The sequence below is a fragment of the Lonchura striata genome, chromosome 7 (assembly GCF_046129695.1).
Source record: "Lonchura striata isolate bLonStr1 chromosome 7, bLonStr1.mat, whole genome shotgun sequence".
Lineage (NCBI taxonomy): Eukaryota > Metazoa > Chordata > Aves > Passeriformes > Estrildidae > Lonchura > Lonchura striata.
In genome coordinates this window covers 5,668,229-5,682,629 of record NC_134609.1, presented here as the reverse complement: position 1 = coordinate 5,682,629, position 14,401 = coordinate 5,668,229, and the positions used below count along the sequence as shown (strand labels likewise).

At 39.0% G+C, this 14,401-nt stretch overlaps 1 protein-coding gene across 4 annotated transcripts in view; it reads left to right on the top strand.

Moving 5' to 3' along the window:
- GRID1 (glutamate ionotropic receptor delta type subunit 1) overlaps window positions 1-14,401 on the top strand; it is a 486,950-nt gene that overhangs the window by 120,989 nt on the left and 351,560 nt on the right. The window lies entirely within an intron of this gene.

Genomic DNA, 14,401 nt, shown 5'->3' with positions numbered 1-14,401 from the left:
GAGATTTGATCTGGTTAGGTGCCTATTTTGAAGTGGTTTTGTGACCAACTCCGGAACATTAATTGAAAGGAAACTTTATAACTGGCAATGCAAACTAGGACTGTTTTCCAAAGGTGTAGTTGAAATAGTGAATGAATGAGTAGAATTAATATCTTCTGCCAAAAGGATTGTCTTACTGGATTGTTAAGCGCTAAATTTAGGGAAAGCCTCTTGCCCAGCCTCACTGGATTAACTGCGCAGAGTTGCTATGGGTGTGGCTGGGTGTCAGTCCTGGGTAGACACAGCAGCAGTTCCTGTCCTCACTGGGGGAGTCAGGAGCAGTGAGGGCTTCCCCTGGTTATCAGCAATCCCAGCAGAACACTGTAAAGAAGGCATTTTGTGTCTGATCCCTTCATACCTGACATCTGTGCTTTTCCCATGTGTAACTTTTGTATGAGGTCATGTGCCAGTGTTGGGGATAAACATTGCTGGTTTTGAGGTGCTCTGTGGGCATGAGTACACTGCAGTTTTCATTTGCTGTAGATGATAGGAACCAGACTTGCAGGTGTGTTTCCAGACTTCAGGAACAATGCAGCAGGTACTTCCCAGTGTCTGCATTCTATAGACTCTCTCTGTCTGCAAAGCACCAAGGGCACCTGTGGCACTGCATGCAGAACAACTGCGGCATAGAAACCGCTTTGTAAATGAGATTCCACTCCTCACACAGTTGCTTGTACTGAGGAAGAACCAAGGATAGCTAACTAGGAAAGAAAAATTGTTCCTTGTTATACTTGTATGCCCTGCCAAGCAGGGTTCTGCATATAAACAAGCATTACTGCATAATTACACGATGCGTGGAAACGTTGAAAATATATAATGCTGTTCTTTATTGCATCAAAGTATTAGCAGGTTTTTTTTACTGTTGCAATCTTTCACATAGAACATTTCAATTAATTTTTTTAAAAGTTTTATGTATAGTCCAGGGAAGAAGACTGCTTAAGAACTGGCTGCAGTTACCAATACTCACCCATTTTATTTTGCCTGTGGTGACTAATGCTTTTGCTTACTTGCCTATACAGTGCTTGAGCAAAGGCCAGGGTTTAATTAAGATTCTAAGTCTTATCTTAATATGCATAATTCAGTAATTATTAAAATTATTTCCTTCCTGCCTCATCTATTTGTTATTGTAATTCACACTTAATAATTTGAGAGGTTGAGAGCTGTTGGCAGAAATTCAGTGTTTACATGGGTTAATTTACTGGTTTAATATTGGTCTGTGAATTGCAGCTGTCAGTTTTGCCCTTTCTATCAGGAATTTATAATCAAAATATAAAAATTAATACCAAATTACAGGCGTAGATATTAAAAAAAGTCAATGAGATGATACAACATAAATAGTAGTATTAGGTTACCAAGCGACTGGATAAGCCAACTAGAATTAAATAAAAGTATTGTGGGAAAGGATGTTGAAGTAGTAAGCTAAGTCATTACAAAACACGTTATTTTGTATCGAAAGAGGTGGATATTTTTTAAGCATTATTTGTTGTTTGAGCCTGTACCTTCTGCTTTTGTTGGCCATGGGAGTGGGAGGATATAGTGGCTCAAACCTATCAAACACTACACAATCATTCCTCCCCCTTTTAATTTCCAGCTGCAGCATCCTTGTTGAGCTGTGTGGATGAGGTGGTCTTTGGGTCTTTGCCCTAGGAGGCAGGGTGATGAAATAACTGTGTGCTGAACGCCTGGATCATAAAGTATGAACAGACTGTCCCTTTGAAAATTGGGAGCAGCCTTCAGTGATCTGTAGAGCTCATGTGATGTTTTTCCATTACTGTTGCTATGCTCCAATGTGCCTGCAAAAAAAAACCATAATTGAGACCAGCAGAATGCCTTGCCTACAGGTGCAGAAAAAATAGCCCTGGGTACAACTAAAAAAAGCCAAAACACCCCCCTGGCATCTTCCCTCCTTCTCCCCTACTCTAAACCACAAGCCAACCTCCTCAGGTTTGACTTGGAAGTAATAGAGCTCCATCTGGCAGCAGAGGTCATGTGAAGAACCTGGTGTCAGAGCAGGTTGAATCCTTTAATTTGGAAACTACAACCTAAAAGTACCTAAAAAGAAAAACAAAATACAAATGATGAACTATTGTTGTCATCCTGGGTTGTAAATGGCACAACAAGCCTTTTGGACATTGTATAATCTACCCAGAATCTGTTACTGTGGTTATTATTTTGGAGGTTTCTTAAAAAACATTGGAAGGTCAAGAGTTAGAAGTCTTAGGATCCTGCTTGTGAGTCCAGAATGTAACACTTCCAGTAGTTGTGTGGATCCAAAACAGGATACAACTCTGGGATACAATGAGACTTGTGTTAAGCAGGTAGTGTGAGGAGATAATTTTTTCCAACTGTTTAGAATTATTTGATCTTAAAATCCCTGTGTTGTAGGTATTCCCCAGTCACAAGTTCCCCAGTCATTCTGATTATGAGGTGCAAATAATTTAAACCTTATCTTGTGAAAATTGTTATGGTTTTTTGCGTTTTTTTTTTTCCAATTTTGGGTCCTGATTAAGTACTTGGGCTTGGAGTTTCTAATGTACATAGTAAAAATTAGATAGCTCAAACCATTTAAGAAACCACAGATTTAGTTAAAAATTTTTGAAGAGACAAAGTGGCATTTGTAGCTTATTTTGACTAAACTTCTACTTGTTTTACAGAATAATGTAGTATAAGACAGCAATAATGATGTATATACATGGTCAGATGCTACATTAAAGAATTAGATAACTTTCATGGTATTACTCTAAGCACAACAAGGTGATAGATCTATTATAATTCAAGAGGAGAAATTGTACAAAGCCCACTAAATATCTCAAAACTTCTGGATTCAGGTGAAATTGGGAGAAACCAGAGTAGGACTATTATGGGCTTTCCAAATCTCTGAAGAAATGTTGATGGGTTGGTGAGACTTTTGTACTAGGGCAGGACACAGAACAATGTTCACTTAAAAATGGTTGAAGTTTGTCGTTTTCCAAGGGATACAACTACAGTGTAGAGATGACCTGCAGGAAGGCAGTGTGTTGACAACCTTGAATGAGCTCCATATTTCCTCAAACGATGAAACTTGTATTTGTTTGTGATAATGGCAGCCTGAAAATGCTACTTGCTGCTCTTAAAATGTGTTAGAAATTCAGTTGTGTTTTCTGAAGCCAGCCTAAAGGGTTAGAGAGAAGAAACCTATTTATGTTCTGTTAATGAGAAGCTCAAGAATAGTAGTCAATATTTCATTGAAGTCTGAATTTTAGGATTATTTATAAAAGCTATAGCGAATTAGTCAAGACTCAAGCAGGTATTCTTCCAGGCATAATATTCCCCTAGGATTTCTGTAGAATACATGAATTTGGGTTAGTTTTTCAGATTGTTGTGACTTGTTGACATTTGATTGTTGGGCTATTTTTGGAGAGTGGGCAAGGGACATGTCGTCATGCTTTTGCTGTAAGGACTTTTTTGTTGTTATTTAAGTAGCGCTAAGTAAAGCTCTTCTATTTCCAACCACATTTTCAAAACCAGACTGTGAAATGTGCTTTAAGCATCTATATTTTAAAAGGAGTCTCCTGGGTAAAAAAAAAAAAAAAAAGAATAAAAGCAGTTTGGTTGCCGTAGAGATTGTCGTGCTCAGTTTGCTCCATACCCTGAGGTGTGTGGAACTTGGGACTGAGCTACTTTTGCAGAGCAACAGGTCTTGGTTCCTTTTGTGCTTGCTGTCCTCAGAATGCAGCAGTAATCCAATTGTTCTGAGGGAGCTTTTCTACTCCTTCCTCCCATCCCTAGTGCACATCCATTATGTCCAGGGACTGTTGCTTCAGGCTAAAGAACTGAGGTGGAGTGCTGCTGTGGCAATAGGAAAGGCAGCTGGAATGTGGAGAAGGGGCTCCGTGTTGAAACAGGAGTCAGCGCGGTTAAGTGGAACCTTGGCTGGTTCTTGCAAACAAGGCACAGGAAGGGAAGAATCTTTGTGATAGAAGGAAAAGTCACGGCATGGTCTTGTCTTTCTGCCTTTGTCACGCTCTTTAACAGCCGGTGTGACGCCAGTGCCTTTACCAATGGCAATTTTAAGATCAACTCTGGGAAGGAAGTTTGCCTGAAGATGACCCTGTATGTTTCTTGTTTATTTAGAGAACAATCGTTTGCTGCTTTAGGCCTGTGACTCACTCAGAACATTATCGAGGTATGGAATGAGAAATAGGTTTCCATGAAATCTGTAATGATATGAGTCTGGTCTTTGAATTCTGCTGCTCTGTAGGAGTTAATCTAAAACACAATGAGCTGAGGAGCCTGTAAGCTTTGCTACTACCAGTCCTCCTACAGACACTGCATGATGATTTGTTCCTGTCTTGGCTCCTTTATTGCTTACTGTCTTCTTTAAAAAGCAAAACGATGACAAAAACCAGCTTGCCAAACCCCAGAGAATACGTTGGCTGGTTATGTCCATTCTTACATTAGGCAGTAGGGTCCATAGGCAAGAAGAAAGCAGTTTCAACCAGTTCAGGTGTTGATGACAGATGCTGAAGAGAGCATCAGAGAAAAACTTGAGCAAAATCTGTCACGTCACGGCAAACTTACCTGGCAAGCTTTTAGAATGACAGATTCACACTGTACTGTGTGGTATGTCTCATATCTCTCTTGAATAGACCCCTTGCACCCAAAAAATGTTCACTGAAGAGTTACCAATTTTTTTTATTTCTTTGATAGTTTACTTTAATTGCTTTTCTGTAGTTCATTCTAATTTCAGGTTAATTGTGTACAATTTGATGACAGTGTACTATCTACCAAATGCAAATTCTCCAAAGGCTTCAAGAGGCATTTCATTTTAATGAAAATGCCATTTGGAAGGGAGATATGTGGCTTTAAAGCAGAGGTCAATTTTGGCAGCTAATGAGTTGGTATAAATGAAAAGAACTATCTTCCTGAAGGACTTTTTTAGAATAGAAAACCATGAGACTTTTTTCCCCAGTCAGGCCTTGCAGTGACTTAGGAAGGCAAGATTTTTTTTCCTATAGAAAAAAGAGAGAGCCTACTTTGGCAAAGCTTCGTAAGCCTGCCCTCTTTTTGCTGCAGATGATAAATGCCCATTTTGTCATGGCCAGAGAAAAGTGTCTCATTGGCCAGAACCATGTATAGAGGGGTGGGGGCATGGAAGGAGCAGAGTAAGCAGAAAGCAAGTTTATGTGAGTACTTTGAATAATCCATGGAGACTGAGTAATTATGTATGACTTTTAATGAGATGATGATGTTGATGGTAGGTAATGGGATTTTTCTGAAGCAAGAAGAAAACTGATGCTCAAAAAATGAAGAAAATGTAATGTGCAACTGCAGTTCTATGCTAGCTTTTAAAAAAAATATAGTGTCAAGTTGAAAACATTGAAGACTTATTCACTTGTCAAGGAAAAATAGTATCAACTGAAAGGGTGATGATTTCCAATTTGTCTGTGGGAAATGACCTTGCTGCATGCTTTCTCCTCTTTAAAGGGAAGATAAATCCTTTTTATTCTACATGGTCCTTTTATCCTGTCCTGTTCATTTGTTATTTGCCAGGAAGCAGATAGGATTTGAACATTGCCTCAGCCTGGACATAGGGAAAAGTGGTTTTTAATTACCCAAATGGAGTGGAAAAGTTTGTATCCCATTAGCAATCCTCAAAGACTAAAGCACCATAAAGTGTAATCACTTAAGAATGTGTGTCTATAGTATTAAGCACATTTGAATGAATGCCAATGAATGAGATCTGAGTGGAGCCAGTTATGAAAGTCGTTGGGTGTATCTAAAGTGTTTGGTTTAAATCCCAGAAACAAACATCAAACAAAACCCAGCAAAAACTGGGTTGTTATAGCTAGTCTGTTCTCTCAGTTGGAAAGTAATTTCCTCCTTTGAAGGAAGTATTGTACCATAAGCAGTATATTTGGTGAATATCAATGACATTTAACTGGTGGGCTTGTTCAGGAAGATTTTTATTTTGGTGAAAAATTCTTCTCTAACAATATTTGGTCTCATGACTTTTCCTCTAAGTTGCAACTGTGGAATGTGAGCAACAAAATACAGATTTTTCTCTGAAAGACAACTTCTGGCAAATGATTGAGCTGTGACAGGGAGGTGCCAAATGGGAATTAGGTGCCCAGCTCTCACCGCCTTTGAGCATCTTAACTGCCATTTGTGCTTTTGTTAATCTCTCTTTTTGATCCGAAGTAATTGGCTTCTGCCTGTGTATCTTTATCTCCTTCTGTGAGGCGTGTGTGAAGGGGAATGTGTTGTAGGGAGATTCGGACTGCGTGTGGAAAAGAGCATCGGCTGGGTGCAGGCAGCGCGCTGGGTGTGCCAGCATGCTGAATGTGGCTTGTGGACCTGCGGAGTGGGAGAGCAGCAGAGCAGGAGTCTCCTTCTGGTGACCTTACTATGCCAGCAGCCAAAAGGAGTGGCTCAAATATGTGATACTCAGGTAGGGGCTGGATTCCATGGATTCAGTGCATGCTCTGTATTGGCTGCCAAGGCATGGTTGCTCTGGCTGATAACCTTGGATGCTATCGCTCTCCTGGTATCTACATGCTTCTTGACTTAGATCCAAGATAAGATATCTCAATTTTGTTGCTCTTTCAAAGCTTAAAAGAGCTCTCAGCTGCTTCAGAATAGAGAAAAAATAACACAGAAAAATCAGCTATTTCCTTCCAAAGAGGAGAAAACCCAGAAAGACAACAGAGAAAAAAAACCTTAACAAAATGACAATTGGAAAACTAAGAAACTAAAAAAACCCCGCAAACTAGAAGAAACCCAACCCTGAACAATTAACATCAAATATCTTTGAGGAGCCCTTGAATTTGAATGGGGGAATGATTTATATATTGAAGTTCCAAAAGGACAAAACTCTTTGTGAAGCCTTTTTTGTGATTTTTTAGGAAAACTCCAAAATGCTAAGCAAATTCCCTAAGCCAAACTTTCTATAGGTTGGTAACTTCATCTGACTTTGTCATGATGCCTTTTGCTTTGCAAAACTCGTGCTTATCAACAGATGTGAGAAATATGGCTGGGACCTAAGCCAGGCTATTCTTTAGGTAATACTGCGGATCCAATTCTGGGCTGATTTCACTGGTGTTAAATGTTTTTTTCAATGTTCTGTATGCTTGTATGGTCACCATCCCCTGTGCAGAACTGGTGCAATGAGTGACATAATTTTATTAAGCATGAAAACACCTAGAAAACCCAACAGCATAGAAAATTTCTGGTAAACATCTGTTTTGGAAGGTAAAACTGGAAAAGAAAAAAAAGACATAGAAAATATTTTTCTTATTTAGTTTTATTAGTGAGTTCCACTTCTCCTCAGTGCCTTGGATGGCATGGGAAGGCTTGTAGAGGGGAAGTGGGATCATAGAATTAATGATTATATAACAATGCAAGCAAGACTGAGCCAAGCCTGGTTAGGCCATCTGTGCTGTGTAAGTAAGTTTTTTTTGCAGGGGTGTTTGTGGAGATGTGTGTAAAGCAAAAACAGTAGGTAGCTTATAAACATTAATTAAACCATGTGGTGGTTTTGTAAGTGAATATTGTTCAATAACTAGGAGTCAATTACACATTTTTTCCAAAGGGCATTTAGTGCCACAAGGTAAGCTACTACATGGAGAAATTCCCTCCGTTCTTGACTCATAGCTGTAACTCCAAATAGTTACCAAGTGGTCTTCTGTTTTAGGTGATGCAGGAGATTTCCCTGCAGTTTCTAGGTAAATGTGGTTTGACTGTTGTATTTTATAGTTTTCTATAATATATTTGTGCAATAAACCTAATGCATGTATTTCAAGAGATAATATTAAACTGTACAAGTTTTGTAATACTTTATGTACTTTTAAATTTTATATTATTATATGAAGTGCTAAGCTCAAAATGCTTTGTTTTACAAGTTTAAATTTTATTTCTTGATGTCATTGATGATAACAAACAAGATAGGGTGCTCAGAGATGTGTAGGCATATCTCAGGATGTAAATGAATACATTTACCAGCTTGTTTTGTCACCTGTGATTTTGGCTTCTCTCAAGCATAGTAAAAGACTGGGAGGTATTTATGTACAAACAAAATCTCCAACCACACATTGCATTAGGAGGCTGGAAAGTCTGTGTAGAAGTCTTTTTCAGAAGCTTATTGGTACACAGAATACATTAATGTTGCACTTCTTTTAAAATTAATTTTCTAACTTCAGCAATTCTTAAAATGGAGGAAGAAAACATGCATTGGCAAAACATGAAATAATATTCATTTAATGATTTTAAACAGCAGAAAAAAGTCTTTAGGGTTGAGTGAAGGCCTTACTTGTCCAAGTAATAGTTTCGTGATATTGATGTATTAAATCTATGTCAACAGATGTAATGCATTGTAAATGGAACTTTTATTGCATTAAAATCAGTGAAATGTAGGACTTCAAATCGATAAAAGGGTTAAAAAGAATCAATGTAAAGGACTGAAAACTAATTAAAAGTTGAAATGCTTTGCTAGAAGCATCAGCAATACTTTGCCCTAAAAAATCTGCAGCCCATTTGATTTTTATGACGGCAAATCTTAAAAACTTCATTTACCACCAGGTTACCAAATCCTGCTGTTTCTCCTATGTTCTTTTTGTTTTCTGAGTTGAGAGGAAGGCCTGAACTGACAGATCTCACCCAGCCTCAACTTCGTGTCCTCTTGAAGTAGGCAGCTCTTGCGGGGGGAAGAAAAAAAGAAAGCTGTTTTGTGTCTTAAAAGTTGTGGAGAATTGACTTTTGTCTTTGATAAAAGCATTTGAGGGTTGGCTGGCCCTTGGCAGCTACATAAGTGTGCACAGCAGCCTTTCCCCTTCAGCTGCTCGTGCTCGATTTCACTGTGTGGAAGTGGAAGCTGTTTTCAGGTTGTGCCTTACCCCACTTCACAGCTCGATCCTGTTTGGCTGCCGCAGGTGTGGAGAGGCTGAGAGTGGGATAACAGAGGGAGAAGCAGGTTAGGGCTGACCTGAGGCACAGGGAAGGCAGCTCAGAGCCTGCCCAGGAGCTTGGCACAAATACCCCGCTGCTTGCTCGGGGTTTGGAACTGTCCTTTGACTGTCTCCTTCTGCAAATCAGAAAATCCTGCAGCTGCTGGTCTCCCAAGGTGCTGTATGATCTAACGAGTTATGTACTGTGCCCAAGAAGTAACTGGCTCATAAAGTGTATCTCTGTTTTTGGAAGCACTGAAAAACTGATGGTGGATAAAGTGTCCTGTATTGCCAAGAGGATAGTTGTGATTTAGGAAGAAAGTAAAACATGCACTAGAATGAAGTACCTGACTCCACGGCATAAATGAGACTTTGGAGCTTCTGAGTTTCTTGTCTACGGGCTCTGTTTGGTGTCTGAAGTGCTGCAGTGGCTGAAAGTCAACTCCTACAAAGTGGCATAAATCCTGTCAAAATGCAGCTCCCCCTGCCAAGATCTAGGACAGGAAGCTCCTGCTGCGCAGAGCTACAATGAGCAGAGCTGTTGCTGCTGATGAGAAAGGAACCCACTTAACTCAGATTGAGGAATTACCGCTCTGCTGAACTGGATCCAGGCAACAGTCTTTGTACCTATGAATTACTTAAAGGCTTTTAAATTTCTGAGGGGGAAAACCCCTTTGGTGTGGGCTTGGTATTGGGAATAGGATGTGCTTCTGTGATGCTACAGAAATAGCCTGCAAGTCTCAGTCTAAAGTATTCTGATGATTTTTTTTGTGAGTTAATGTCTTTCTTGCTCCAGAGTTGTCTGCCATTCCCCCTAGCGACCCTTACATCTGAGACAAATGCAACAGAATAGTACTCACTTGTGAAGGGCATTAGGTGTTATGAAAGATGGGATAAAAAAACTGCTTTGATGGTTTATCTTCAGCTTCAAACCTTTGGTTAATAAGTACTTCAGGGTGGGGAGGAGACAGGGAGGAAGAAATTATCTTGTAATGGGGAATAATTTAGGACTGCTGTAAAAGCTCAGTAACTCTGTGTTCTCTTGACCACTTGTAAATCAGGCACCTGATCCTAAAGCCACTGATGCTAGTGAGTAAATTTACTCTATTTCAGGAAGGGTATAGATAAAGTTTATGCAAGTAAATGTTTTCCAAGTCTAGACCCATACTGTGTGGCTCCTGCCTGCTCAAAAATTTAAACCTTTCAAACTACTTGCATATTTTATCAGTACTAAAATTGGTGAAGTAGAAATCTTGCATAGGAACTCAGTGAACTTTATATTAATTTTCCCTCTAATTTTCAAAAAGTAGTTGGGACAACGTGTAAAACATCCCTGCATCTCCCATCATCTCTCATGGGATCCTGCTGACAGACCAGGATGGTCCCCGAGTGCTCTGAGACCTGCCACAACTCTGCTCCTGTGTTCCCGAAGCCAGCTCAGTGAGCTGTGCGTGTCATCGCTGATGGGTTATTGGCTTGTGGCAAAGGGTGACTCTGTGGCCAGTTTCCCAGTGTCCCTGTCCTAATCTGAGCCTTATAATATCATATTAACAGATAAATATGACTCCTGACCTATTTATTTTCAGAACTGTTTGGGAAGTGCTGTGGGTTGCGTGATGTACAAATCTAAGATTTAGAGGATTACTGGGGAATATTAAATTGTTGTGGCTGGATCACATTTAGTCTATGAATAAAGATTTTTTTTCCTGAAAGTTGATACATAATGTAATTTTGTTTTAGTCATTGCAAGCTTATCTTTTTTGTATTTTTTTTTTTTTTAATATTTGGCTTCTTTGTAGAAGCCAATGAGCTACTGAAAATTTCAGCCTCCAAATCAAAGGTCCAAGGGTTCATTAAAATCTTAACTCCTACTGAAGACCAAAACTTTGGCTCCTGATCTGGTGAGCACTATCAGATTGTGCATCATTCAAACTGAGAGAGGTGCATAGGAATTGCCTCTTAACGTGGCTATTTCTTCCACTGTGTGGAAGAAAAATTGCTTCTTAATGTGGCTAATTCTTCCACATTAGGCCACAGGAGAAGGGGGCAAATACCCATTATTTTAATGCAAGTAGCAGCTGGAGGCCTAGTTATGCAGGAAGCTTACCTCTGAGTAACTACTGAGCTTAATCATGTTAGTAAAGTAAACATTCACCCAGCATGGAGGGCATCTGTGTCTTTTAAGTGAGGAAGGTTTGATGCATAGTGGATAACAAAGCCATCCAAAAAATTCCTCCCTTTCTAGGTCAGTGCTTTCTTCAGTGTGCACTTGTGCTTTGAGAGGCAGCGGCTGTGAAGTCTGTTGGGCTCTGCATTACGTTAGTGTCACGTTTTCACTTTTTCTGTATGTTAGAGTGTTGTGGATGATGTTGTATCTGCAAAAGCTGTGCTACCAAAGTTGTCAAGCTTCAGCTAACAAAGTGTGTACTCTTCCCTCAGGAGATATCACTCTAATTTTAGACATTTGAAAACAGGGTATAACAGAAGTGGAGATGGGGAAAGAAGGTGAGAACTGGATGTATTAGATCAGTAAACACTCTGAATTTACTCAGGAAAAGTGGAGCACATAGAAGGAAAAGTAAATCAAGGAATGAATGACCTTTGTTAGCTCATCATTACAGCTGTCAGCAGAAAAACAGATCTGGAGATGTGAATCAGGAGAGCAGAGCAGATGGGTATGTTGAGGGTAGCTGAAGAGTGAAACTGAGGACAAGTGGAGGGCTTTTTATGGGAGAAGCCGGTGCTCTGTGGAGTCTGATGTGCCAGATCCCAAGTCCCTGAATATTTGATCATGTTTAACTATGGATCTGGATGAAAGAGTGAAAAGGCACTGAAATGTACAGTGAAGTCAAGGAGGTTAAGGCTAAAAAGCTGAACATCATGTATGATGAAAAGAGAATTAGTGCAGAGACTTAGATTTGGGAAGCATAGAGTAATAGAAGTAATACAACTCTTAGTAGTTGTATTTTTCTTTTTTCCTGGGAGGGGGGTGAGAGTGTGTCTATCTGTCTTGAGTGGACAAAATGAGAAGATTTTGCTAGTCAAATATCTGTGTGATGGGGGCCTGGATAAGAGTTTAGACTCTCAGAGCTGAAAGAAAAGGTCACTCCCCAGACACTGTGGTCTTTGTCCTTTTAGTTTTGCTCTTAGGAAAAGCTCTAAATGAGGTAGCACAGGATGAATATGTGGCCCATGAAGGGTTTACAGTGAAGAAAAAACTGTATTAAATTAAAATATGCATAAAAACTAAATTAGACTAGCTTATAAAGTGAAGTTGAAGCCAATTATGGAAATTAAGCATGATGTAATAGTTAATGAAACCAGTGTAGCAAGCACAGTGAAGCTCTGCTGATTGCCAAGAACATCTTGCTTTTACAGTACTTATGTAACCATCAGGAAAGGCCTCTGAGTGTTTTTAATAACAATAAGCCTTTTTAATAACACTTCCCTGCTTCTTTTCTCCACTTTTTTTTTCCTGTGATATATTGTGCTGCAGGTAGGAGTGTATGTGTTTAAAAAAAAATTAATTTGCAATTTTCCCAAGCAGTATTCCAGGTTATATATGTATTTTTATTGTCATTGTGCACTTCTGTGAATGCATGTGTGTACTTCATTAACAAGGAAGTTCCTGGCTCCTGAGGATTTTTATTGCCCTTCGTAGCTGAATGGAAGATTTGTGTGGTTGTTTGTCTTGATTTGCTTCCGTAGTCAGCAGTCCAAATTTAATTTAATTAGAGGAATGAAATGCCCAGCAAAACCACAAAGCAATGTAAGGTTGTTCTGGTTCTGTGAGAGTAGCTTTTTTAAAAACCTTTGTGTTATTAAAAAAAGGCCTAGTGTGAATTACAGAACTTGATCTGTCAGTTCTCAGAACATCTCAGCCTTATTGCTTCAACAGAAAATCTAGATTTCTCTTCACAAATATTTGTCTGACTGAAGCAACAATAAAGTAAGTCTCATGAACAGGAATCGTCATTCTAAAATAGAGATTTAGTATAGGCTGATAATGAAGTTTACCCACTACAGATGGCCTTTTCTTCAGGTTCTAAATTTCCTCTGTGCTGTGCAGATGTATGGTAAAGAGTAAACATATGACAGACTTGATGAATTGGAAGTTGAGAGATCATTTCTACATGAGCTGCTTATAAGATCTTAGGTAATTCAGGTGACATATACCAGATAAATATTAAAATCGGAAATTAAGAGATTTAAAAATGCTTCTGAATTATCTAAGCCAGTTCCTTGTAGAAATAACAGGATTTGCCAAAATTTTAGCTGAGCAATACTAAAGTAGGACATACTCTCATGCACAGGAAGGTGAAGTGCTGGGCTCTGGTGTGCCTTATGCTCAATACTGGCATCAGCAGGGGCTTTACTGGAGAGCTGCTCTTTCCTCTGGGAATTAGAGAAACTGAGAGCCTTAACCTGAGAAGTTTGATTCAAAGCTGCTATCGGTGAACTTCCAGTGATTTTCTGAGAAATACGTGATGGATTAAGTAATTTTTTTTTTCTAAGTCCAATTTGTTAATTTGCAGAATATAATCTCTTAGTTGGAAGCTGATGTGAAATGTAGAAACGCTAATATTTTAGGAGAAACGCTAATATTTTAGGAGAAACGCTAATATTTTAGGAGAGACGCTAATATTTTAGGAGAACATGATCCTTGGAGTTGGTTATCCTGACAACTCCAGCAAGCTCCAAGTACAGATTCATTTATACTTGCATCTGTACTTGCTCAGACATGTATTACTTCATGTTGTGGAGAAGAATGTCTAAAGAGGGCTGCTAACAGTTTTGCATCGTTAACCAGGCTGTAATCTAAATTTGTGTTAATATCATGCAATAAGGAGAAACTGTTACTAAGTCCTTAGAAATTCTTGTCTCTGAGTTACTATGCACAGGATAGCAAGATACACCAACTAACTTGTATTTCTGTCGTACTTAGCTAAAAATATCTTGAACTAGAATCAAAGCCTGGTTTTGGGTTACTAGAGTTTAAGTGAAGCAGTGTAAGTGAAAAATAACCAAAAGCAGAATGGATAAGGCTATGCTCTAAAGATGTCAAAGATGCTCACTTAGAAAAGTGAATTTGTATTCAATTCTCAGTCAGAACTGGAGTTCTGTGGTAGGTTTTTGATAATGTGTCTGTGATCCTAGGCTAACTTTAATGAATTTTTAGAAATGAATTACATGATTTTCTTTGTTTTAGGCTCCCTCAGCTTAGGTTGTTGCCAAAACAAGTTTTTTTTGCAAATAATTTGTGAGAGCACTGACTCTATTGCACATGAAATAGTGGAAACAATACAACAGCTCATTTTGTTTCGTGTCTTTTTCCCTCGTCATCTATTCTGCCTCATAAAGTAAACATCCCAAACAAAGGATTAAATAAAAAAGTATAAAAGGAAAGGGGAGTAGGAAGAATATGAGAGGAAGCATAAAGC